The sequence below is a fragment of the Canis lupus genome, chromosome 2, assembly GCF_048164855.1.
Source record: "Canis lupus baileyi chromosome 2, mCanLup2.hap1, whole genome shotgun sequence".
Lineage (NCBI taxonomy): Eukaryota > Metazoa > Chordata > Mammalia > Carnivora > Canidae > Canis > Canis lupus.
Window position 1 is genome coordinate 34,048,262 of NC_132839.1, and position 26,299 is coordinate 34,074,560.

General features: G+C 40.2%; 1 protein-coding gene and 1 long non-coding RNA gene across 2 annotated transcripts in view; one reads left to right on the top strand and one right to left on the bottom strand.

Moving 5' to 3' along the window:
• OCA2 (OCA2 melanosomal transmembrane protein) overlaps positions 1-26,299 on the top strand; it is a 440,201-nt gene that overhangs the window by 353,403 nt on the left and 60,499 nt on the right. The window lies entirely within an intron of this gene.
• LOC140610049 (uncharacterized) lies at positions 15,861-25,697 on the bottom strand. The gene is made up of 3 exons (XR_012011824.1): positions 25,267-25,697; positions 19,202-19,318; positions 15,861-17,398 (listed from the first exon to the last, which is right to left on the bottom strand). It is a non-coding gene; the product is annotated as an uncharacterized lncRNA (long non-coding RNA).

The window sequence follows — 26,299 nt, forward strand, 5'->3', positions numbered from 1 at the left end:
ATCTTTCTTATGTCCCTCTCACTTAGCTTTTTTTTTTGTCTTTTCAAAGTAAACTGATTTTCTCCTATGTTCATTTTTTATCTATAGATTTTAAAAGATGCAACAAACTATGGTTTCCTCAGCTCTGGTTTAAGAGGTTTCTTTATCATCTTTTATCAGTACTTTCCGATAATAGTGTGGATTTGTTATTTCCAGCCTTTTGGGCATGAACTATGTATGAGAAGTCTCTTTCTTCTATATCATAAGGCTCATTGTACTATACCCCACTGTAATTATAAATCTTAGTGATCTGATGGATACATCCTCCTCATGGAAAAGCTTTGAATTAAGATGAAATAGTCCCTTTTAATGAACTCAAATACCTTGCATATCTGATAGTTTCTATTCTCCTATTTTCATTTTTCAAATAAAAGTTTGTTGGGACCTGGAAGACTAAGGGCAGTTTCTACAATTTCTGTGTCACTTGAGCCTGACTAAGGCATGCTGCCTTCCTAGGTTGTGCATGTAGGTGTGTGTGTATAGGATGTAGGAAGGCAGGTGAAGATACCCTTGGGAGTGGCTTCAACTTCTGTTGAGCTCAGAAGATGCAAGGTGGAAGCCAGGGAGGAGAGAGGCCCTTCCCATTTGCCTGGGACCCTGAGGAGATGTTTTTGGTTTTTGTTTTTTTAAGATTTTATTTATTTGAGAAAGAGAGACCGAGAGAGAATGAGAGAGAGAGAGACAGAGAGACCAAGGGAGAGCATGAGCATGGGGAGGGGCAAAGGGAGAGGGCGAGAAGGAAGCATACTCCCTGCTGAGAGGGAGCACAAAACTGCATGTGGGGTTTCAGGTAGGGCTCCATCCCAAGTCTCTGGGATCATGACCTGAGCCAAAGTTTGAGGTTTAATCAACTGAGCCACCCAGGGACCTCTCGCACACACTTCTTATCCAGATGTGAGGTGAGCTGGGCGAGGACTCTGCCCTCTGCTCTCGTGTTCCTGAAGCAAAGCCAACCCCTTTTCTTTCCCTTTTCATAGAAGCATTTGCTTCTCATCAGCACCCCTGCTGATCCCCCAGAGCCCACACTTGTTCTTATGCATGTAGGTGTGGGGCCAGAGCACCAGCTAGGACCTGATTGGGCCAACAGGGAACCTCTGAGCATCTGTACTGGGCCTGTGGGAAAAACGTGTTTTGGAGAGAAATACATTTATGACAAGGAACAGTTGTAGACGGTCTGGGATGACTATCAGCAATGTATTAATGAAGGCCTTAGCAAAGCAAATACAGGCAAGGAAGGCCTTGCATGTCTTACCTCTAGTTAATGAGATAGTTACAGTCAGGAAGTCACAGTAGGAGAAACGGATGCTATTTAATTGGGATAGTGCTTACCTAGAGCATTCTCTCCATCACACATTTCCTTTTTCCTCTGAGGAAAAGAGGGTTTACCCTTTTGTTCATATTGGGATTGGATATTATTTGGACACTTTAGAAAAAGAAGAGCAAGCTGACAGTTTTATATCCTGAACTGGGAAATGAAGAGTAATTTCACTAAAATGGCAGTGCCATGGGCAAAAAGGCAGTTTATCATATAATTGTCTTCAATCTTTTTTAATGAAAGATTTTTTTAATGTTTTATTCTTCTTCCTATCAATCCTAAAGCCTGGCATAAAATTCTTTCCAGCCGAAGGCCACCACTCTGTTGTATTATATAGTGATCAATTTAAGTGAGATTAATGAGGAAAACAGGGGCATTTTCTTACCTTCACGTTACATTATAGGTGTAATTCTCCTCTTTTTGCTAGAAATTCAACAGGAGAGGGATGCCTGGGTAGCTCAACAGTTGAGCACCTGTCTTTGGCTCAGGTCGTGAGACTAGTCAGGGGATCAAGTCCCCCATCAGCCTCCCTGCATGGAGCCTGCTTCTCCCTTTGCCTATGTCTCTCTCTGCCTCTCTTTCGATGTCTCTCATGAATAAATAAATAAAATCTTAAAAAAAAGAGAAATTCAACAGGAGAAAATATTTTATCTCGAGTTTTTCTTTTAGAAAATCCTTATAATTTTATAATTGAATACTTAAAAGTCTAAGGTATATATTATTCTATATGTGGTTAGTAAAATGAATTTGGGTATTTCAATGGGCAGAAGGCTGTGGTGAATTTTGATGATTGAAGACTTTCATACAGGAATTCACCTGGTTGATGGCGGGTCTTCTCTCCAATATCTATCTCATGTTTAAGGCATCTACTTCATATACATGCAGTATCACTTAATAAAAATATTCAATATGTTGTAAAAATTACTTATGGAAATATGTATGGAATGCCTCAATCCAACTTTGGGATCATTTTTATATAGTGATATGAAGTAAAGATGAACTGATCCTGTACCAGTTTAATCATTGTCAAACCCTCTGGCCACAAGGTTGGTGCAGGGGCAAAGGGGATCACATCTGTGAGGCCTCCTACACCTGGCATGGGACTTGGTATTTGGTACCCTTTCTTATTTGGTCACCATGTCATATAGATAGCCAGGTATTATTAGTTTTATGGGTAACTGACATGATTTCTGTGACTTGATCATGATGACAAAGCTACATCGTCCTATTGTTCAAGTGATGTGTGTGCTACCAACCTCAGACACACAGTTGTTATATTTCCCTATATATAGAGAGATAGAGAAAAGATGAGCTTTCATCACAGTATTTCAACACTCTGAAACAGCATTAATCCATTTTCTTTTCTTGATTGACTTATAAGTTGGAAAAAATCAATAGATCTGAGATTCCTAAGCTTCAAAAGTTGATAACTTCTTGAATTAGAATAGTTCTACTGAAATGGGAAGCAATAGAAAAGAGTGAGGGGAAAGTCTTCATTGTCAGAGTGAATAAAACACTCCAGAACAGTGAGATTCAGCATTATTCAAAATGGAAGTTATAAGAAATTGAAGAAATCTGGGAAATTGGAAGATAGGAAGAAAGGCCTACATGGATAAGAGTTGGTTCATGTGAAGCAGAAAGAGGGCCAAGAGGAAGGAGCTGGGAGGTTGGGGATCCAGAAGATTGGAGCTAGTAAATGATGTGGAGCACCTGGTTGTTCTCCCAAAGCTGACAATGAGAGCTAGATGGAGAGAAAAGAGCACTGAGGTGAAGAGGGTCCATTCAATCCAAGAGAGTGTCTGGAAGATACTGAGGCAGGAGCAGGACATCTGTTATCCTGGGACATGACAGATGCAAACCCAGTCTGGATTTGGAGTAACACTCCATTTGGATTCCTCATTTACTATTTCCCACCAATTCCACTTCCAGTTTCCTACTTGACTCCAGACCCAATGTTCTAAGGCCCATCCTCCCTGATACCCTGTTGCCCTGAATATACACCTCATCCTCTCCTTTTCCTTCATGCTTGTCCTCCCCTTTTTGGTCAATATGGTACATTTTCCTAAATATTTAGGCCAGCAGCTGAGTCATAGAATGTCAATGCTGTACTGAAATTTACAGATCATTCTCCAACCCTTACTCAAAACTATGCATCATTTCCCAATTTCACATGTCTCCCAGTTCCTAAGAATGCCCATTTTGGGTTTAGTTCTACAGTTGGACAATTCTTCTGCATAAGGAAGTGGATTATGCCTCCAGTGGTCTTCTCCCAGGCTTTCTACTCATGGATCCTAGTGCAATATTCTCAGCCCGAAGGGAAAGTGGTTTTAACTTCTTCCCCGGGCAGTGACGTGGTCATTGGCTACTATAACAAAGTACCGCAGACTGGGTGGTTTGTAAACAATAGACATTTTTTCCTCACAGTTTTGGAGGCTAAAAATCTGAGATCAGGGTTCCCACATGGTCAGGTTCTCTTCCAGGTCTCTTGACAATGGACTTCTCAATGTGTCCTTGCATGGTGGAAATAGAGAAAGAGAACACACTGGGGTCCTTTTTATAAGGGCAGTAATCCCATTCATAAAGCTTCTACCCTAATGACCCAATAACCTTCCAATGGCCTTACCTCCAAATACTTGCACATTGGGGGTTGTGACTTATGAATTTGGGGAGACACAAACATTTAGCCTATAGCAGATGGCCAATCCCCCTGGAGCTCTCCTTTCTCCACCTAAAATCCTTGGGTGATAGTACATCCTTGCCCATCCTTTCTGAGCCAGTGTGAGTTCTTCCATTTCCTCCATAAAGTGTGGGCTTGCCAGAGCAGGAAGGAACGATTTCCTCCTTGTTTTATAGTCTATCCTTTATTTGTGAAGCCTGATACTGCATTAACCCCCATGTGGAGTGAGGAGAAAGGGATGTGTGCTGGGGCAAGGGACTGGGCAAGTATTTGATTTCCATTTCCTTTGCCTGCTATGTCAGCTGGTACAGACAGGTATGAAGCAATTACCTAAGTGAGTTCAGAAAACCAATTGCCAGGACACCTGATTGCCTCAGTGGTTGAGCATCTGCATTTGGCTCAGGTTGTGATCCTCAGGTCCTGGGATTGTTACCTGCATCAAGCTCCCCTAAAGGAGCCTGCTGCTCCTTCTGCCTATGTCTCTGCCTCTCGCGGCGTCTCTCATGAATAAATAAGTAAAATCTTAAAAAAAAACAAACAATTGCCTTTGCTTTCTTATTACTAACATCACCAGGGGAAGCCCCTTCATCCCATCCCCATACAGCTCAAACTTCCCTTTATTGAGTATACAAGGTCTAAATCTGCTCTTTTGAGTGAAGGGGTACTAAGAAAACATGGATTGGAGGCTCATATTCAAACAAGTGGCAGAGCTGTGGATTTATTGCTTGGCTTTTTTCACTCCCCTGAAGAAAATGGGGTTTAATAATAATCTTCTCTCATATAAGAAAAAAAATCCTCAGGAAAGAAATCACTCAATCACTCGTGGCATCCAACTTACTAAAGTATTCTCTAGAGGAAAGTTCTTCAAATTCTTTAATCTGCTTACATAAACTGGAGTTAGGACATGATGCAGGGTTCTGCTTGTACAGGGAAGTATTTGCTGTCAATAGGAGGCTGGTCTGTGAGTTCCCTGAGGGCAGGGCTCTATTTTCTTATTCTTCACGGCATGTGTATTGACAGCATTTATCACTGCATGAAATCATGTGTGCATATATGTGCTTATGTGTGGATACTTGTCTTCATTTCCACGTAGTGACATGTGATATTGAGGAAAATAAGTCACAATGAGGTGCTTGAAAATGCCTGGTAGAGGTTAGGTTGGGGCTCCTTTTGAAGAGTGAGTCAGCAAAGACTCTGAGATGTCCCTTGTTCTGAGAGAAGTGAGGGTAAGTCAGCAGACATGTGGGGAGCAAGGACTGGGTATAGGAATCCTTAGTGGAAAGGCCCTGCAGCATGGGGGTTGGGGGGCAGCTTAGGCCAGACATAGCCTTACAGAACCTGTCAGAAACCTGGATGCTGTTTCTGTATTACAGGAAGCCATCAGAAGGATTTGGGCAAGGTGTGATATGATCAGATTCACATTTGCTGGTATCTTTCTGGCTGCTCCATATATGGACAGAGTGGTAACCAGAGCCAGTTAGGGTGATTCCAGCTGTCCCGACTGGGAATGCTGGTGTTTGGACTGGGGATGACCTGGGGCATATGTCCCTGATAGGGCTGAGGGGATTTGCTGATGTGTCAGATGTGGGGTTTGAGGACTGGAAAGGAATCAGGGATGATTTCCAGGTCTGGTCTGGACCATTCTGGATGAGGGCAGGAATACAGACTGAAGCACAAATGTGAAGAGGCTGGTGAAACAGCCAGTCAGGCTTGGTGACACATACCTTGTTTGCTACCTGCCAGATTTTATTAAGGCAGCCAGAAGTCTTCTCCAAAGTCTGGGCCACCACTCTATTGAAAAATTTTTTGTTTTTGTTTTGTTTTTGTTTTTGTTTTGTTTTGCTGTTTGTAGCAAACACCCTGTTTCCTATGAGACAGCCTTTTTACTTATTAATTTTTTTTGTGGGGGAAGAGAGGAGGATTTTATTTTATATATTTTTATGTTTTTTAAATGTATTTAATTGTGGTTTTGATTTGTATTTCCCCGATGGCAAGTGATGCAGAGCATTTCCTCATGTGCTTGTTGGCCATGTCTATGTCTTCCTCTGTGAGATTTCTGTTCATGTCTTTTGCCCATTTCATGATTGGATTGTTTGTTTCTTTGGTGTTGAGTTTAATAAGTTCTTTATAGATCTTGGAAACTAGCCCTTTATCTGATACATCATTTGCAAATATCTTCTCCCATTCTGTACGTTGTCTTTTAGTTTTGTTGATGTTTTCTTTTGCTGTGCAGAAGCTTTTTACCTTGATGAAGTCCCAATAGTTTATTTTTGCTTTAGTTTCCCTTGCCTTCATAGATGTATCTTGCAAGAAGTTGCTGTGGCCAAGTTCAGAAAGAGTGGTGCCTGTGATACCACCTCACACCAGTGAGAATGGGAAAAATTAACAAGACAGAAAACAACACATGTTGGAGAGGATGTGGAGAAAGGGGAACCCTCTTGCACTGTTGGTGGGAATGTGAACTGGTGCAGCCACTCAGGAAAACTGTGTGGAAGAGTTAAAAATATAACTACCCTACGACCCAGCTGGGGATTTACCAAAAATACAGATGCAGTAAAACACTGAGACACCTGCACCTCAATGTTTATAGCAGCAATGTCCACAATAGCCAGACTGTGGAAGGAGCCTCAGCGTCCATCGAAAGGTGAATGGATAAAGAGGATGTGGTGTATGTATACAATGGAATATTACTCAGCCATTAGAAATGACAAATTCTAATTTGCTTAAATGTGAGTGAAATTGGAAGGTATTATGCTTAGTGAAGTAAGTCAATTGGAGAAGGACAAACATTATATGGTCTCATTGATTCAGGGAATATAAAAAAATAGTGAAAGAGATTATAGGGGAAAGGAGAGAAAATGAGTGGGAAATATCAGTGAGGGTGACAGAACATGAGAGACTCTGAGAAATGAACAAGGGGTGGTGGAAGGGGAGGTGGGCGGGGTGATGGGGTGACTGGGTGATGGGCACAGAGGTGGGCACTTGACGGGATGAGCACTGGGTGTTATGCTATATGTTGGCAAATCGAACTCCAATTAAAAAATATACAAAAATAAAGGCTCACTGGTGGATTCTAAAAAAATAAAAATAAAAAATAAAAATGTATTTAAATTCAATTTAATTAACATATAATGTATTATTAGTTTCAGGGGTACAATTTAGTGATTCATCAGTTACATATGATGCTCAGTGCTCATTACATCAAGTGCCTTCCTTTTTTTAAATTAATTAATTAATTTTTTAATGAATTTATTTTCATTGGTGTTCAATTTACCAACATATAGAATAACACCCAGTGCTCATCCCGTCAAGTGCCCCCCTCAGTGCCCGTCACCCGTTCACCACCACCCCCCGCCCTCCTCCCCTTCCACCACCCCTAGTTAGTTTCCCAGAGTTAGGAGTCTTTATGTTCTGTCTCCCTTTCTGATATTTCCCACACATTTCTTCTCCCTTCCCTTATATTCCCTTTCACTATTATTTATATTCCCCAAATGAATGAGAACATACACTGTCCTTCTCCGATTGACGTACTTCACTCAGCTTAATACCTTCCAGTTCCATCCACATTGAAGCAAATGGTGGGTATTTGTCATTTCTAATGGTTGAGTAATATTCCATTGTATACATAAACCACATCTTCTTTATCCATTCATCTTTCGCTGGACACCCAGGCTCCTTCCACAGTTTGGCTATTGTGGACATTGCTGCTAGAAACATCGGGGTGCAGGTGTCCCGGCATTTCGTTGCATCTGAATCTTTGGGGTAAATCCCCAACAGTGCAATTACTGGGTCGTAGGGCAGGTATATTTTTAACTCTTTGAGGAACCTCCACACATTTTCCAGAGTGGCTGCACCAGTTCACATTCCCACCAACAGTGTAAGAGGGTTCCCTTTTCTCTGCATCCTCTCCAACATTTGTGGTTTCCTGCCTCGTTAATTTTTCCCATTCTCACTGGTGTGAGGTGGTATCTCATTGTGGTTTTGATTTGTTATTTCCCTGATGGCAAGTGATGCAGAGCATTTTGTCATGTGCATGTTGGCCATGTCTATGTCTTCCTCTGTGAGATTTCTGTTCATGTCTTTTGCCCATTTCATGATTGGATTGTTTGTTTCTTTGGTGTTGAGTTTAATAAGTTCTTTATAGATCTTGGATACTAGCCCTTTATCTGATACGTCATTTGCAAATATCTTCTCCCATTCTGTAGGTTGTCTTTGAGTTTGGTTGACTGTATCCTTTGCTGTGCAAAAGCTTCTTATCTTGATGAAGTCCCAGTAGTTCATTTTTGCTTTTGTTTCTTTTGCCTTCGTGGATGTATCTTGCAAGAAGTTACTGTGGCTGAGTTCAAAAAGGGTGTTGCCTGTGTTCTTCTCCAGGATTTTGATGGAATCTTGTCTCACATTTAGATCTTTCATCCATTTTGAGTTTATCTTTGTGTATGGTAAAAGAGAGTGGTCTAGTTTCATTCTTCTGCACGTGTCCAATTTTCCCAGCACCATTTATTGAAGAGACTGTCTTTCTTCCACTGGATAGTCTTTCCTCCTTTATCGAATATGCTGGGAGCCTTTCCCCTAACATCAGGAACAAGACAGGGATGTCCACTCTCACCACTGTTATTCAACATAGTACTGGAAGTCCTAGCCTCAGCAATCAGGCAACAAAAAGACATTAAAGGCATTCAAATTGGCCTAGAAGAAGTAAAACTCTCCCTCTTCGCCGATGACATGATACTCTACATAGAAAACCCAAAAGCCTCCACCCCACGATTGCTAGAACTCATACAGCAATTTGGTAGTGTGGCAGGATACAAAATCAATGCCCAGAAATCAATGGCATTTCTATACACTAACAATGAGACTGAAGAAAGAGAAATTAAGGAGTCAATCCCATTTACAATTGCACCCAAAAGCATAGGATACCTAGGAATAAACCTAACCAAAGAGGTAAAGGATCTATACCCTAAGAACTATAGAACACTTCTGAAAGAAATTGAGGAAGACACAAAGAGATGGAAAAATATTCCATGCTCATGGATTGGCAGAATTAATATTGTGAAAATGTCAATGTTACCCAGGGCAATGTACATGTTTAATGCAATCTCTATCAAAATACCATGGACTTTCTTCAGAGAGTTAGAACAAATTATTTTAAGATTTGTGTGGAACCAGAAAAGACCCCGAATAGCCAGGGCAATTTTAAAAAAGAAAACCATATCTGGGGGCATCACAATGCCAGATTTCAGGTTGTACTACAAAGCTGTGGTCATCAAGACAGTGTGGTACTGGCACAAAAACAGACACATAGATCAATGGAACAGAATAGAGAACCCAGAAGTGGATCAAGTGCCTTCCTTAATGCCCATCACCTAATTACCTCATCTCCCCACACCCACTTCCCCTCCAGCAATCCCTTAGTTTGTTTCCTGTAATTAAGAGTCTCTCATAGTTTGCCTCCCTCTCCTTTTGTATCTTTTTTTGTCCTTCCCTTCCCCTATCTGTCTTGTTTCTTAAATTCTACAAATGAGTGAAATCATATGGTGTTTGTCTTTCTGTGACGACTTATCTCACTTAGCATGATACCCTCTATCTAGTTCCATCCACATGATTGTATGGCAAGATTTCATTCTTTTTGATGGCTGAGTAAAATTCCATTATCTATATGTATGTGTACACACACTACTGCATTGGTTCTGCCTTTGAGTTATCCGGAACACTCATCCACTTCTCCTATCTCTTCCTTACAGCTGTGCCCAAAGCTCCTCTATTTTTACCCTACTTGTGGAAGTAATTGCTAGTCTACTCTTGCCTCCTTGTCCTCATTATATACACAATATTTTCAAAATGGCAATTTAAAAAATAGCTTTGCATTGTATTAAGTATCATGCCTTGCATGAACATGACTACTCCTCATGTATCTGTGCCCTGGTGCTGGTACTTCCTACGCAGAGCTCCTACCCTCACTGTATTTAGGCACCTCAGCCCAGGCCAGCCATCCCCACTCTCACACATCTCCTAACATCTCTCAATCCTGACCATGTTCCCAAGGCAGTGCTTCCAGACAGATGCTTCTTCATGACATCGATGACAGGTGCAATTAAATAACTGTACAGAGAGTTGTTAAATGTCTGTGTGTCTTGCTAGAATGCAAATTCAGTGAGATTTTGGGTCATGATCATGGTCAAAGGAGAACTTAACATAGGGCTTTGTATATCCTGGATGCTAAGTAAATATCGCTGGAAGGAAGGAAGGAAGGAAGGAAGGAAGGAAGGAAGGAAGGAAGGAAGGGACTCTTTTAAGGAAATAGCCTAGTTCTAACAATAATGTTTGGGATATTAGGTTCTAGGACACTAATGATTCCAAGGGTACTGGTGATTTGTTGTCTTTCTTTGCCAAGGGAAGGACAGCCTTGGGCCCCTCCCCTTTCTGGTCTTCTCTCTGGGATTTTCTCAGGCATTTTCCCATATTTCCTGGGTTTCAGTTCACTCACCCAAGAAAGAAGAGGTTGAACCAGATGGTTTCTGAAGTCCTTTGTGGTGCTAGCATTTTATGATTCTATTTTTGTCAAAGCCCCTCAGGAAATAAAACTGCAGTGTAATAATGAAAATAAAAAAGAACATTCTATTTGAAAGTGCTGTAGGCAATTCCTTTTTTTATATTCCTAAGAAATGGTTCTATTTCCATCCACATGAAATTGGGCCATTCTGGCTCTCTACTTCACAAAGTCAAACTGGGTGACTTTTCTCCTTTAAGTTTCAGGAACACAATTTAGTAAGTACAAGGAATCTGATATTTTTAATATGGTTGATTTTTCATTCCTTATGTGCAAATGTTGCTTAAGTGTGGCTTGGGTTAAAATTCAGAATCAATGAGCAAAATTGTAATGTTCAGTTTTCCAGACTTGATAGTAGATGAAGAAGGAGCATAGGAGTTTACCATTCTTCTAACAATTTCTGGGTGAAGATTGTATCTGAATTTGTTGGTGAATTCTTTAAGGAAAACTTATTAATTGCTACAGTTTTGAACATTTTGCTATATTCTGCCATAGTCTATTTTTACTTTTTAAAAATAGCTTTATTGAAATGTAATTGATATACAATAAACCACAAATGTTTACACTATAAAATTTAAGTTCTAACATATTTACATCTGTGAAACTTCCCCAGTAGTTATGGTTAATACACTATCATATTTCCCCCAGACATTTCCTGCCCCTCGTCCCCCATACTCAAAGAACTGCTAATGGGTCATGATCATGGTCAAAGGAGAACTTAATATAAGGCTTTGTATATCCTGGATGCTAAGTAAATATGGCTGGAAGGAAAGAAGGAAGGAAGGAAGGAAGGAAGGAAGGAAGGAAGGAAGGAAGGAAGAAAGGAAGGAAGGAAAGAAGGAAGGCAGGAAGAAAGGAAGGAAGGAAGTGACTCTTTTAAGGAAATAGCCTAGTTCTAGCAATGATGTTTGGAATGTTAGGTTCTAGGACACTAATGATTCCAAGGGTACTGGTGATTTGTTGTCTTTCAATAACAAAGTTTACTTTGCACTTTCTAGTTTTGTGTAAAAGGAATTATACAGCATGTATTATTCATTTGCCTTGTTTCTTACACTAAACAAAATTGAGATTCATATATGTTGTCATGTGGATCATTGATTCTTCCCTTTAATTGATGAGTAGTATTACAGTCTAAGGATTTTTCACAGCTTATTATTCTTTTGAAAATTGTTATTATTTCCTGTATTTGGCTATTACAAAAAGTTGCTAAGAATATTCAGGTACAAGTTTTTGTATGGACTTACCTGTTCTTTGAATAAATACCTAAGAGTGAAATGATTGGATCATACCGTAGGTGTGTGTTTACATTTTTAAGTAATCACCAATCTGTTTCTCAAAATGGCTACATCATTTTACATTCCCACCAGCAGTGTATAAGAATTCCCATTTCTTTTCATACCATACCATACATGTGTTATTGCCTGTTTTACTTATTACAGCCATTGAATGGGTATAAAATGCAATTTGTGTGGGTTTTTTTTAGTTGTAGTAAAATACACTTAGCATAAAATTTACCAGCTTAACCATTTTTAAATGTGTAGCTCAGTGACATTAAGTACATTCACATTGTTGTGCAACTATCACTGTCATCTATCTTCTGTGCTCTTCTCATTTTGCAAAACTGAAATGGTACCCATTAAAAACCAGCTCACTATTCCCTTCCCTCAACCTCAGGAATTTCTATCTCTATTAATTTGACCACTCTAGGTACCTCAATAAAGTGGAATCATACAACATTTGTCATTTTGTGGTTATCATTTCATGATGTGAATATATAATGTCCTCAATATTTTTAAAAAAGATTTTATTTATGTATTCATGAGAGACCCAGAGAGAGAAGCAGAAACATTGGCAGAAGGAGCAGCAGGCTCCTCGTGGGGGAGCCTGATGTGGGACTCAGTCCTGGGACTCCAGGATCATGCCCTGAGCTGAAGAAAGTTGCTCAACCACTGAGACACCCAGGTGTCCCAATGTCCTCAAGATTTATAGCATTGTTATAGCATGTTTCAGAATTTCCTTATTTTTTAAGGTTGAATGATATTCCATTGTATTTATATGTCACATTTTGAATGATATTCCATTGTATTTATATATCACATATCACTCATCCATCAGTGGATCCTTGGGTGTCTCCACCTTTTAGGGAGTTATTATTGAATACAGGTAGTGTTGTTTCTCCATCTTTGTTGTTCTTTTGTTAGCATTGTTTGGGTTATTCTAGGTTATTTGCATTTCCATGTGAATTATAAAATCCGTTTGTCAACTTCTACAAAAAGCCTTGTGAGAGTTTTATTAGGATTGAGTTGAATTGATAGAAAAATTTGAAGAGAATTAATTTCTTAACCTATGAGTTTTTCCAATCTTGGCCAAGGTATATCTTATTATTTAGTCTTTTTTATTTCTCTCAGAAATATTGTGTAGTTTTTTAGTATACAAGTGTTTTATGTCTTTTATCAGGTTTATTGCAAAATATTTCATATTTTTGATGCTATTATAAAGGTTTATTTAAATTTTAATTTCTGATTGATAAAGTTATTTATTAACTGTAGTACTCCTTTTGTAGATTTCATCAAATTTATTATGTAGATGATCAAGTAAACACAGTTTTACTTGTTCCTTTCCAATTTGTATTCCTTTTCCTTCTTTTTCTTGATTGGTTGCATTTACTGGATTACCTCCAGTAAAATTTTGAATAGATGTGGTGAGAGAGGATGTTGTCTTGTTCCTAATCTTTTTTTAAAAAAATATTTTATTTATTTATTTGAGAGAGAGAGAGTGAGCAAGGGAAAGAGTTAGGGCAAACAGGAGGAAGGGCAGAGGGAAAGGGAGAAGCAGACCCCACCAAGCAGGGAGCCTGATGCAGATGTTTAACTGACTGAGTCACCCAGGTGGCTGCATTGTTCCTGGTCTTATTGGGGAGTCACTTACACATTCACCATTAAGTATGAGGTTGGCGGTGTGTGTGGGCATTTAGATGCAGTTTGTCAGTTTGAGGGATTTACCTTCTATGCTTGGTTCCTGAGAGTTTTTATTAAAAGGGCATGTTGGTCAAATGCTTCTCTGTGTCAATTGAGATGACTCAGTATATATTTTCAGTTTGTTAATGTAGTGAATTATACTGATTTATTTTATTTTTTATTTTTTTATAAATTTATTTTTTATTGTTGTTCAATTTGTCAGCATACAGAATAACACCCAGTGCTCATCCCGTCAAGTGCCCACCTCAATGCCTGCCACCCAGTCACCCCCACCCCCCTGCCCACCTCCCCTTCCAACACCTCTAGTTCGTTTCCAAGAGTTAGGAGTCTTTCATGTTCTGTCTCCCTTTCTGATATTTCCCTCCCATTCTGTAGGTTGTCTTTTAGTTTTGTTGACTGTATCCTTTGCTGTGCAAAAGCTTCTTATCTTGATGAAGTCCCAATAGTTCATTTTTGCTTTTGTTTCTTTTGCCTTCGTGGATGTATCTTGCAAGAAGTTACTGTGGCCGAGTTCAAAAAGGGTGTTGCCTGTGTTCTCCTCTAGGATTTTGATGGAATCTTGTCTCACATGTAGATCTTTCATCCATTTTGAGTTTATCTTTGTGTATGGTGCAAGAGAGTGGTCTAGTTTCATTCTTCTGCATGTGGATGTCCAATTTTCCCAGCACCATTTATTGAAGAGACTGTCTTTTTTCCAGTGGATAGTCTTTCCTCCTTTGTCGAATATTATACAGTCAACAAAACTAAAAGACAACCTACAGAATAGGAGAAGATATTTGCAAATGATGTATCAGATAAAGGGCTAGTTTCCAAGATCTATAAAGAACTTATTAAACTCAACACCAAAGAAACAAACAATCCAATCATGAAATGGGCAAAAGACATGAACAGAAATGTCACAGAGGAAGACATAGACATGGCCAACAAGCACATGAGAAGATGCTCTGCATCACTTGCCATCAGGGAAATACAAATCAAAACCACACTGATTTATTTTAAAATTTTAAACTATTGCATCCTAGATAAATTCCACTTGGTCATGATATATTTCCTTTGAATATATTTTTTATTAGATTTGCAAAAATTTTGTTAAGAAATTTTTCCTGATTTCCTTTATTGTTTTTCTGTTTTCTAGTTTACTAATTTCTGCCCTAATCTTTATTATCTTCTTTCTTCTGCCAAGTTTGTCTTATTTTTTTTCCTTCATCTTTTTCTGGTTTCTTAATGCAGAAGCTGATGTCATTGATTTGAGACTTTCCTAATTTAAGTGTTTTAGTGTTATAAATTTCCTCCTTAGGACTGCTTTATAGTCTGATAAATTCTGATATATAGTGTTTTCATTTTCATTTACTTCAAAGTACAGAACTTTCTATTTCTCTTTTTATTTCTTCTTTAACACAGGTTATTTGAAAATGAACTATTTAGTTATTAGACACTTGGGCATTTTCCAAGGATTTTCCTGTCATTGATATCTAATTTAATTTCATGTGGTCAGATAATATACTTTATATTCTCTTATACAAACCAGTGAGGTCTCATGGGGTCTGGCTCCTGCTGTCCAACCATATCTCCTACTATTTTTCCCTTCCTCACTCCAGTCTTTTTAAACTGTGTTTTGAATATCCTAAACCCATGGCTGCTGGAGGTCTTTGTCTCTGGGATTTTTGTCTACCATTCAGTCACACAACTGACTCCTCAGTTTTCTTAGTGTTCTGCTCAGTGTCACCTTAGCAAAAAGGCCATTTACCACTCAAATTACAATAGGAGCCCCTACACTTTCCCTGCCCTGTTTTGATCCATAGCAATTTATACCTTTTTTTTTTAAATTTATTTTTTATTGGTGTTCAATTTACTAACATACAGAATAACCCCCAGTGCCCGTCACCCATTCACTCCCACCCCCCGCCCTCCTCCCCTTCCACCACCCCTAGTTCGTTTCCCAGAGTTAGCAGTCTTTACGTTCTGTCTCCCTTTCTGATATTTCCCACACATTTCTTCCCCCTTCCCTTATATTCCCTTTCACTACTATTTATATTCCCCAAATGAATGAGAACATATAATGTTTGTCCTTCTCCGACTGGCTTACTTCACTTAGCATAATACCCTCCAGTTCCATCCACGTTGAAGCAAATGGTGGATATTTGTCATTTCTAATAGCTGAGTAATATTCCATTGTATACATAAACCACAGGCAACACCCTTTTTGAACTCGGCCATAGTAACTTCTTGCAAGATACATCCATGAAGGCAAAAGAAACAAAAGCAAAAAAAAAAAAAACAAAAAAAAAAAAAAAAAAAAAAAGAAACAAAAGCAAAAATGAACTATTGGGACTTCATCAAGATAAGAAGCTTTTGCACAGCAAAGGATACAGTCAACAAAACTAAAAGACAACCTACAGAATGGGAGAAGATATTTGCAAATGACATATCAGATAAAGGGCTAGTTTCCAAGATCTATAAAGAACTTATCAATTTATACCTTTTGAAGTGCAGTACATATGTATTTGTTTATTGTCTCTCTCCCCTAACTGGAATAAAAGGGCACTAAGAACAGGTATCCTCAAGTGCTCGCTGTTAGGCACCAAGGGTAGGAATAGAATGGAATGCTTACAGTAGGTGTTTAATACATATTGAGTGAATGAATGAATGTTGTCCACTGAGCCCCAGGGGTTGCTCTAGATTTAGCTCAGCCTGGTCCTTCTCTGTAAATGTACCCCTCTACCTCACCCATAGAATTTCCCTGACAACTACAAAGAGAATGGCTTCCATTTGATACAATAATGAGAAATAGTCATGGTTTTTAAAGCTGCTTATAAAGAGCTGTCTTGTTTAATGAAAAACAGTGTTTGGTTTTCTAAATATCCAATTGTAATACAGATCTGACCATACATGCAGCTGGTCTGTCTCTTTATCTAAAAGCCCATCTGGGTTCTTCTTAAGAAAACTATATTCCAAATGGAATTCTTTAAAGCTGCAGACTCCTTTAAAATTTTATTTATTTATTTTTTTAAATCAGGTGGTTACATAGCTACATTGTGACTCAGTACTTACTGGTCTTTGTTAAATGCTTTGTAAATCCAAAGACTTACAAATTTTAAAGAAGAGCACAAAACCCTCTAACCAATCAATGTTATTTTAAATGTTGGAATCTGGGGTATCTGAGTAGTGCAGTTGGTTAAGCATCTGACTCTTGGCTTTGGCTTAGGTCAATATCTCAGCTCAGGTAGAGATCTCAGGGTCATGGGATGGAGCACCACCTTGGGCTCTGTGCTCAGCTCAGGTCTGCTTCAGCTTCTCTCTCCCTCTTCCTCTGTCTCCAGTCCAGATTGTGCTCTCTCTCACATAAGTAAATCTGTTATTTATGTATTTATTTATGATAGTCATCACACACACACACACACAGAGAGAGAGAGAGAGAGAGAGAGAGAGAGAGAGAGGCAGAGACACAGGCAGAGGGAGAAGCAGGCTCCATGCACCGGGAGCCCGATGTGGGATTTGATCCCGGGTCTCCAGGATCGCGCCCTAGGTCAAAGGCAGGCGCCAAACCGCTGTGCCACCCAGGGATCCCATAAGTAAATATTTTTTAAAAAATGTTGGCTTTGGCATCCAGATGCACTGTTTGTGTAGTGATTACTGAAGGGACATCTTGAATCATCTTGAATGGGCCTACTGCTTTTTGTATGTTTATTTTGATGCCCAAAGATTTTTTTTTCTTCGAATCAGTAAGACAGGATCAGGAAGACTTCCCTAATTTGAAGAGGGGTAGAGAGATTACTTTACAGTCTTTCCTTCCTCACTGAGGACATCTCAGTCTTCGGTGTTCATTTCTCTGTCATAACTTCCTGCAACATAAAGGTTCTTTTAAGTCATGGTTACACAGAAAATTTTAGATAGAAGGCCAAATTGAGGATAAGGTCATATTACATTAAAAAACAAAAACATCTCTCCTACTGTCAAACTTTGTTGTACCATGGAGGAGAAAATATCACCCCAGATTGGGCATTTGTTATTGCACATGGGTCTTGGTATCAGGATGGAGCTCATCAAAGCCCCTTGTCAGCCTGTTGTGAACCGAACTGCTGGCCACAGCTTGGCCTTTCATCTTCTCCAAAGTCCTCTTCTCTGGCCTCGGCTCCCATCTCAAAAGACTTTTGCATCTTTTTTTCTTAACCCAGTTAGTCATTAATTTAAACAAAACTTTTTTTAATTTTTGCTTTTTAATGCTTGCTCTGGCAATGGGGGATGTCTATAGTCCTGTCCTCCACCACTACACACCCCCAGGTCTGCACACCCCCTGTGGGCTAGCATGCCCTCCCTGTCCTTCAGTAGACTGCCATTCTCAAGGAAACTTCCAGGCAGAGAGCTCACCCTGGCTGGCCACCCCGCAGGGTGCCATTTCAGTCAAGCCTGGGCAAGAGAGTCAGGAACTAATCTAGCCTCTGAGTACTCCTGATGGACACCTGGGACACTCCTAGGAGAGCCCCTGTGTTCTGGTCACCCCTCAGTCTATCACTGTTGTCTCTTCATCCTACTTTTCAGCTGCTTTTTTATCAGGTTTATCATAGGCTGATTCCCTCTTATTCTGAAAAATATCTTTTTTCACTGAAGGTTAATCTCATCTTGAATATTATTACCCACTCCCAAACCAAATGTAACAAATGAAACTTGAACCATTTCATTTTTGTCCCAGAAACTTAAACTAAAACTTCATCATCCAAGGTAATGAAGGTGAATATTAGATTCCTTCCAAAGGGTGAGAATATTCTCAATAAGTATGAATGGTTTCTCTGTCTGGTTTGAGTTTCTGAAAGTACATAATACCCATGTCCTAGAAGAGAACCTAGATGCCCAGCTAGAAGACAGGACAATTTCAAGGGATCTCTGAGGGTTCTGATGTCCAAATACCATAGCTCTGAATTGCTGTTGATCCACATGAACTAAAGGTTGAAATTCCATCATTAGAGTTATCCCTTAGATCAAAGCTATTCTACATTAGGGTAATATGAAGAGATAAAATGAAGAGGCACACAGTGTTTCACACACAGTTGGTACTCAGCAAATATTTGCTGAATGACTAAAGAGAAATAATAATAGAGCTAATAATTATTGAGTGTGAAGTGTATTTTCCCCCTGGTTCCTCCTTGTGAAAGTAGGAGAATCCTCCCCATTCCCTGAGGAAAACACCCAGAGAAGGGTGTTGGGCCCTGATCAGTGGGGTCACTGGGCCCAGCACTCTGGCCCTAACACTTGAAATTAGGTCATTCAGAAGCAGAGGGAGATAGGAAACTTTGATGAGGAGTAGGGGAAGCATGGGGATCCAGGCCTGCTTTGCCTGGTGTTTGCTCTTTGAGGCATTTTTTTATACAGTTTGGTACTACTAGTTGTTGCTTCCAAAGTGAGGTTAAGAAATGTCTGCAATAGAAAAAAAATGTCTACAATAGTTGAGAAAGGGATATGCTTTTGATGTTGACAGATGATGCTTTTCACATGACTCTTCTTTTAGCTCTATTAAAAATGTTGGGGGAAACTGATACTCAGGAGGACCTGCCCCACCTGGCACTATAGCAAGTGCCCAGAATGTGCTACTTCCAAAAATCCCCAGACATCACAATGGCCCATTGTCAGATGAGGAAGCTGATACTCACAGTGGATAGAACTTGTTCATGGCCTTTCAGTGGCAAATGGCAGGGCTGGGATCTTCATAGCTCTGTCTGCCTCAAGTGCAAACTCTTTCTGCCACACTGTGCTTCTTCCCATAGATGCTTTGGAAACACATGTATTAGTGGAAAATAATTAGTATGGATGTTCACGACTTGGTGATGTTCCAATAAATTTGTTTATTTAAATGTTGCCCATTCTTCAACCCAGGATGCAGATAGATGTGTGCATCAGCAGAGCTCATGGTCCTGTGGAACCACTGATGGCTTGGAGTATCTTTGTCCTTTCTGCCAGTACATAATCAGGTTAAGGATAGTATACAAGCAGTAAAGATTAAAGAACTCAATTAAGATACTGGAGAAGGCACAAAAAAATGCATCTTTAGGGCAAGTACTGATTTTTTTTCTTAAATAGGAAAATGCAAGTGGATTGAAGTTCATTCTACAGCGTTATAAATTTTATAAGTGAAACACTCCTAAAGGCTATATCCCTGTCATTTCTGAAGTTCCTCTTCTAGTTTAAGCAGTGATGTATATGGAGATGTTGCTGCCAAGAGTAGCAACAAGAGCATGCAATGTTGGAGCCCTGTGGAAAGTTTAACAAAGAGGCAATGCTTCCAGGCAGAGGTCTGCTTTCAGCAACCACTCTTCTCTCAGATCTGGGAAACTAGACCTGGTTCAAATTTCTAAAAGAGCTCCTTGAAGGCCATGGGAAAGCAGAGAGACAGTTGTTGAAGAGATGAGACTGGTCCAGGGTGGAGTATTAGCTGAAAGACAGCAATGGTGAGGGATAGGCAGCCAACTACCTTGTGATGAATTAGTGATGTGGACAAATGAGGGGGAAGAAGAGGACATTCAAAGAGGCTTCTGACTTTGTAGCTTGAGAAACTGGGTCAATAGCAGTGTCATTTATTGAGACAGGAGAGCTCTAATGATAGATAAATGAATTTATTTTTATTTTTTTTAATTTTTATTTATTTATGGTAGTCACAGAGAGAGAGAGAGAGAGGCAGAGACATAGGCAGAGGGAGAAGCAGGCTCCATGCACCGAGAGCCCGACATGGGACTCGATCCCGGGTCTCCAGGATTGCGCCCTGGGCCAAAGGTGGGCGCTAAACCGCTGGGCCACCCAGGGATCCCGATAAATGACTTTAAATGGCAAGTGATGCAGGGCAAATTAACAAGGCAGGAAACAACAAATGTTGGAGAGGATGCGGAGAAAAGGGAACCCTCCTACACTGTTGGTGGGAATGTGAACTGGTGCAGCCACTCTGGAAAACTGTGTGGAGGTTCCTCAAAGAGTTAAAAATAGACCTGCCCTACGACCCAGCAATTGCACTGTTGGGGATTTACCCCAAAGATACAAATGCAATGAAACGCCGGGACACCTGCACCCCGATGTTTATAGCAGCAATGGCCACGATAGCCAAACTGTGGAAGGAGCCTCGGTGTCCATCGAAAGATGAATGGATAAAGAAGATGTGATTTATGTATACAATGGAATATTACTCAGCTATTAGAAATGACAAATACCCACCATTTGCTTCAACGTGGATGGACCTGGAGGGTATTATGCTGAGTGAAGTAAGTCAATCGGAGAAGGACAAACATTATATGTTCTCATTCATTTGGGGAATATAAATAATAGTGAAAGGGAATATAAGGGAAGGGAGAAGAAATGTGTGGGAAATATCAGAAAGGGAGACAGAACGTAAAGACTGCTAACTCTGGGAAAGGAACTAGGGGTGGTAGAAGGGGAGGAGGGCGGGGGGTAGGAGTGAATGGGTGACGGGCACTGGGGGTTATTCTGTATGTTGATAAATTGAACACCAATAAAAAATAAATTAAAAAAAATGACTTTAAATGGCTTGAAAGTTCAGCCAAAAATAAACACATAAGAATTTGTCGAAAACAGTTATTGTTAAAGGCTAGTCCATTCTGAAGAATGTTGTCTCTGTAAATTACGTAAAATACCACCTCAGATGAGGGCTCGGTGCTATGTGGAGCACAACAGTCTGAGGTAATGGAAATGTCTTAATTTAAACTCATTTTACCCAGAGTGAAGTTTTTCCTAGGCACCAGTAAATCCAATGGGAGGTGGCATTATCTTGCATTAGGTTAAAGTTCAGTCACTCTCCTGAATAAAATGAAAGGAAGCACCTCAATAGTTAAGCTAGAAACTAACTCCCCTGTGCAACATTTCCATCTGCTTTCCAATGCCATAGAAATGGTCTGCTCTGCCCTCTTTCTCAAAACAGTATATGAACTGCCTGAAAAAGTTGTTTTCAAGCTATATAATCTGAAAAGAATTAGCAATTGAAGAGACAAAACTACTAAAGTAGGCAGTTGTGCTGAGGACAAAGAACACATTTATGTTTTCATTGATCTTCTGAAATATGCCCTTCTGTGTGGAGCTCAAGGTAAAATTGGCACTTCAAGGATGTAGGCACTTCAACAAGAATGGAGTCTTAGGACCATATTATTTATAAATACATTTTCTACATCATCACTTGGAAGTGACAATATATATTTAAATATGTCCCTGTGTATAGTTTCCTTTTATTTTTTTTTATTTTTTATTTTATTTTTTATAGTTTCCTTTTAAGTTTCTGGCTCTATAGCGCACTTTCTTTTACGTAACATTCAGGGTGATATGGTGATGGACTCACTTTTCCTGAACTGAACCTGAACAGAATGAGGAAGAACCATGTGTAAAAGTTCACCTCTAAATTTCCAGCTCCAGAACTCACTGTTCTGGAACCCTCACATTTAGTCCCCCAGAGCTTCCTGAATCTGAGTATGGTTTCCTCATATGCCTCTTGGGTGAATGAGCTGCATGCCTTCCACATAGTGGAGCAGTGGATTCTCCTCCAGACACTTACAGGTCTGACACGTAGAAACACCAGGAGACAGAACTACCCCAAGCTGCTGGACTCACATTCATGGAATTTCTTGGAGGAACACAGAAACTTAGGTACCTGGTACAAAGTATGTGCAGGAACTGGCTTGTGAGAGCTGATTGTTAAATTTTCAGGATTTTTGCCACCCACTTGTTAAACGTAGTTGTTATTAAAAATTGAGTTATGTAAACTTAGGTTAAGTATACTAAAACAAAAGTAATAAATATTCAAAAAGCATATCTTCTAATTAGTTTACTACATTTTGCTATTTCTTTGTCCTTGAGGTTATTTATATTGTTTGATCTGTATGGTAGAAATATTATATAACAGTGCTGCAGTGATCCCTTCCCAGCTCCATGTTTAGTGACATCACATTTGTGCTTGAAATTACTCATGGTGGGAGTATTAACACGACTTATTTTTATCAGTACTCTTAGTGTATAAGGAGGATATTTTCTCTCTTGAAAAGCTTGGTGTATAAATCCTTATGCACTAAAAATCATGCTTTGTCATTTTAGAGTACAGTACTAACTTCTAATATAATTTCTAGTATTAAAAACATCTACCATTTGCTGAGTGGCTGCTTTGCTCCAGGCTCTGTATCAGGCACTGACCTGCATTATCTCATTTTTTACCTGTTACAATGGAAACCTGGATCCCTTCATTTAGATATTAAAGGTCCCTTCCGGAGGTGGAAGGGGAAGTGGGCGGGGGGTGGGGGTTACTGGGTGACATGCACTGAGGGGGGTACTTGATGGGATGAGCACTGGATGCTATTCTATATGTTGGCAAATTGAACACCAATAAAAATAAATTTATATATGTAAAAAATAAAGGTCCCTTCCATCCATTTGCTTGCTATAAAATTCCTTTTAGTTCTCTATTTCTTTCAGACTTAATCCTCAGTCTGTATGTTAAAATGCAACAAAGCTAACGGTCCAGAAATGGTGGTGGCCTTGTGACTCTTGCTGCACCTCCTTTGATGTTGCAGTCACAGCATGCTGTGCTCCTCCACTGTCCTGTGGAGGAGACCTTATGGAAAACAGCTTAGAAATGAATGGCAAGGCAGGAGATGCAGCTTCAAGCAGTGAGGGTCAAGGGAAATCTGACCTTGAGAGACTTTCACATTTGTTGAAGTTGGCATGGACCCCACCATTTCCAAGACAGGGTAGATGAAGCTACTAAGTCAATACTTCAAACAATTGCCCATATTTTGTTTATGTTTCTGGTATTTAAACATGGCAGCAATAGCCCCATTCTTGAATCAGCATGGAGATGAGGAAAATGTGTGGAATTCTAAATTGTTTTCTTAACCTACAAAGGATAGGTGCTGTCAGTGCAACTAGAGCATGAAGAATGGTATGGCTGCTCAGCAAAGGGGATTGGTTTTGTGATTCCCTCTCAACACCAAATGGGTACTTGAGGCTGGGCAGGGTGTAACCACAGTACTTTCTGTGGATTCTGTGTAAATAAGTGGTTGTTAGGCTGTTCTGTGTGAGTTTCAGATGTCCCAGCACAGCATGCCCAGAGCATCCCAAGGGTGGGCCAACCCTGGCCAGCAGAGACTGCTTTGTGAGCAAGGGTGGTTTCCTGGAAGCTGATGGAGGTTTAACCAGTACTTGCTGACACATACAGGGATGGGAAGTTGTCCTTTTACCTCCACTTTCATTAATACTGAATGAAAAAGGGAGCTTTCCTGTTATATTGGTGTACACAAGCATCAAGTCTAAGGTGCCAGCGTGTGTTCTGGGTAGAGCTATCTAGTTGTCAGGATGCTGAGGCAAATCTGCTCTCTTAACCAGCTACACTCCAAAGCAGATGGTTTCCCATAGGAAGAATATAGTTTGGAGATCATGTTATCCAATATAAAACAAGTTATAGTTCATATGTCATAGATTGAAGATAACAAAAGTGTAAGCTTCTATAGGAATTTAAGGTAGTAAAAGGGGAAAAAAAGGCAGAATGCATGTGCCCCAGAGAGAGTCAGCTGGTGTGGACCTCCCCACAGCACCCTCTGGTTTGGTAATTGCCCAGGACCTGTCCTGAGGCAGGCTGTCATCATAGCAGTGGCCTCTGCTCAAACACAATGCCTGTGGTCCACACTGCAACTCAGGATGGCGGCTGGCCATGCCTCTAAAAGGTGACCAGCCACCTGGTGTCTTTCTGGTTTTCAGAGGGTTCCCAGTGCAGAGCTTCTGTGTCCAGAAGCTTCTGTGTCTGAGCTTTCCGCACACGTGGCTTTTGTTCCTCCTCCTGCAAGCAGGCTTTTTGAAGGTCTGACCTACTAAGCAAAGATCTTCCTTCCTTGGGGAGGAATTTCTCTAGAAAACTAGCAGAGTCCTGGCCCCCAGAACCCCCTTATTTTATTGATGAATCCCCCAGGTCTACCTGATATACTTGTATCTGACTAACCTCCAGCTTTCATGGCCACTTCTGAGTTCTTTTTCCAGGAACTCTCCAGCCCCACAAAACCAATGAAAGAAAATGGTCATGGAAGGCATGTGGGAGGCCCAGACTGAGGGTACTTCCCCAGCTCACTCACCCATGGCCTTTTCAGCTCTACTAGAAAGCCCGGTTCCATGATAAGTAGTAAGCACACACTGCCCCTTTCACCTGCCCCTTTAGTATTTAGAAGGACAACAGATGTATATTATTCAATGTTGTATATATTTCTGGGAGTTTAAGCCAAGGCTTTCTGTTGCTTTTTCTGGATGCATATAGTGTAATCATATAGTCCATTGAGCTCAGAGGCACAGCCCTGCTGGGAGCTGTGGCCCTGACTAGGCTTTTCCTTGACATTGTTTTCAATAATGACATTGACTGAATCATTAGATAATGATATGAACTCATAAAAACACATCTGGCACATAGTAATAAGCATTATGCAAGAAATGTGTAATTCTTAGAGCTGGAACACTGAGAATCAAAGGTCAGATAATCCGCACAAACAAGAGGCTTATCTCATGCTTGTTTTGCTTCCTGCTACTATCCTCAAGGCACTCATAGACAGCCCTAAGAGAAACAGTGCATGGAAAGGGAGTATAATCACACCTCAATGATGGGGCCTCATCCTTGCCAGGTCCCCCTCTCTCTACATTCAGTGTATTCCGCAGCCCCACCATGTATGGTGTGGGGTGCCAGAAGCTTACTCACCAAGTGTGTGGCAGTGATGAAATGTGGCAGTGTGTCTTCTTTCTTGAGTGCTGCAGAGGGTCTCAGAGCCTATGGGTGGGTACATCCACTCATGCAGCCCACAAGAGCCCGTTCAACAATGATGCCACAGTCCATAAGAAAGGATAAACAAAGGATGAGGCTCTCTTAGAATGAGCCAGAACTTGTGCTATGTAGGGTTGCCTCTCAGGCAGACCCGTCCATCCTGTAAAATGATGTAGAAATGTACAGATTCAGCTATTCCTATTCTTACCACCTTTGATTTCAGGATGCTGTGCTTCAGTGAAACTTGTTTGTCCTGGAGCATTTCAAGGTCTTCCTTTCCTGGAGGTGGAACAGTCACTGCTGAGTTGAAGGTGTATCTGTGTAGTGAAACCATCTTGTCCACTATGGAGGAACTCTACTGGTGTCAGAATCACAGGAACAGGAAGATCTGAGGGAATGTTTTGCTGAAAAGTGAGATGGGAACATGGGGAGGGCTTTTTCACAGTGTAGGCACAGAGTTCTGCCTCCACACCAAATCTGCTAACTTGACTGTGTTCCTGGCTTTCCATCTTTTTATGTAGTTCTTCTTTCCCAGGACACAGAGGACTGACAGGTTACAGTAAACCATGAAAGCTCTTTGAGTGAATGAAAAAATGAGTTAATGAGCACATGAGCATGAAGGACTGAATGATACAGTATCTGAGGTGATTTCCTGCTCTCAAATTCTATGATTCTATGCATGGAAGAATTAAAGCAAGGACTCATAGCAAATCTTCATAGCTAAATAAAAATCTCATAAAAGTTATTTCAGTAAAAAAGCAGCAAATTGAATTGGGATTTTATTTTTAAAACCAAATCTTGACCATCTTGACAGGAGAAAATCTCCAGCTAAGATTCATCTGCAATTATTTTTTTTAAATGATGGAAAACTGTTTTCACATTATTTATTTATTTTTTTTGCTAGGTCAGCTCATCATTCTTATTAGTTGGGCATTGTAAACATCCCTGGTATAGATAACATTGTTGTTGT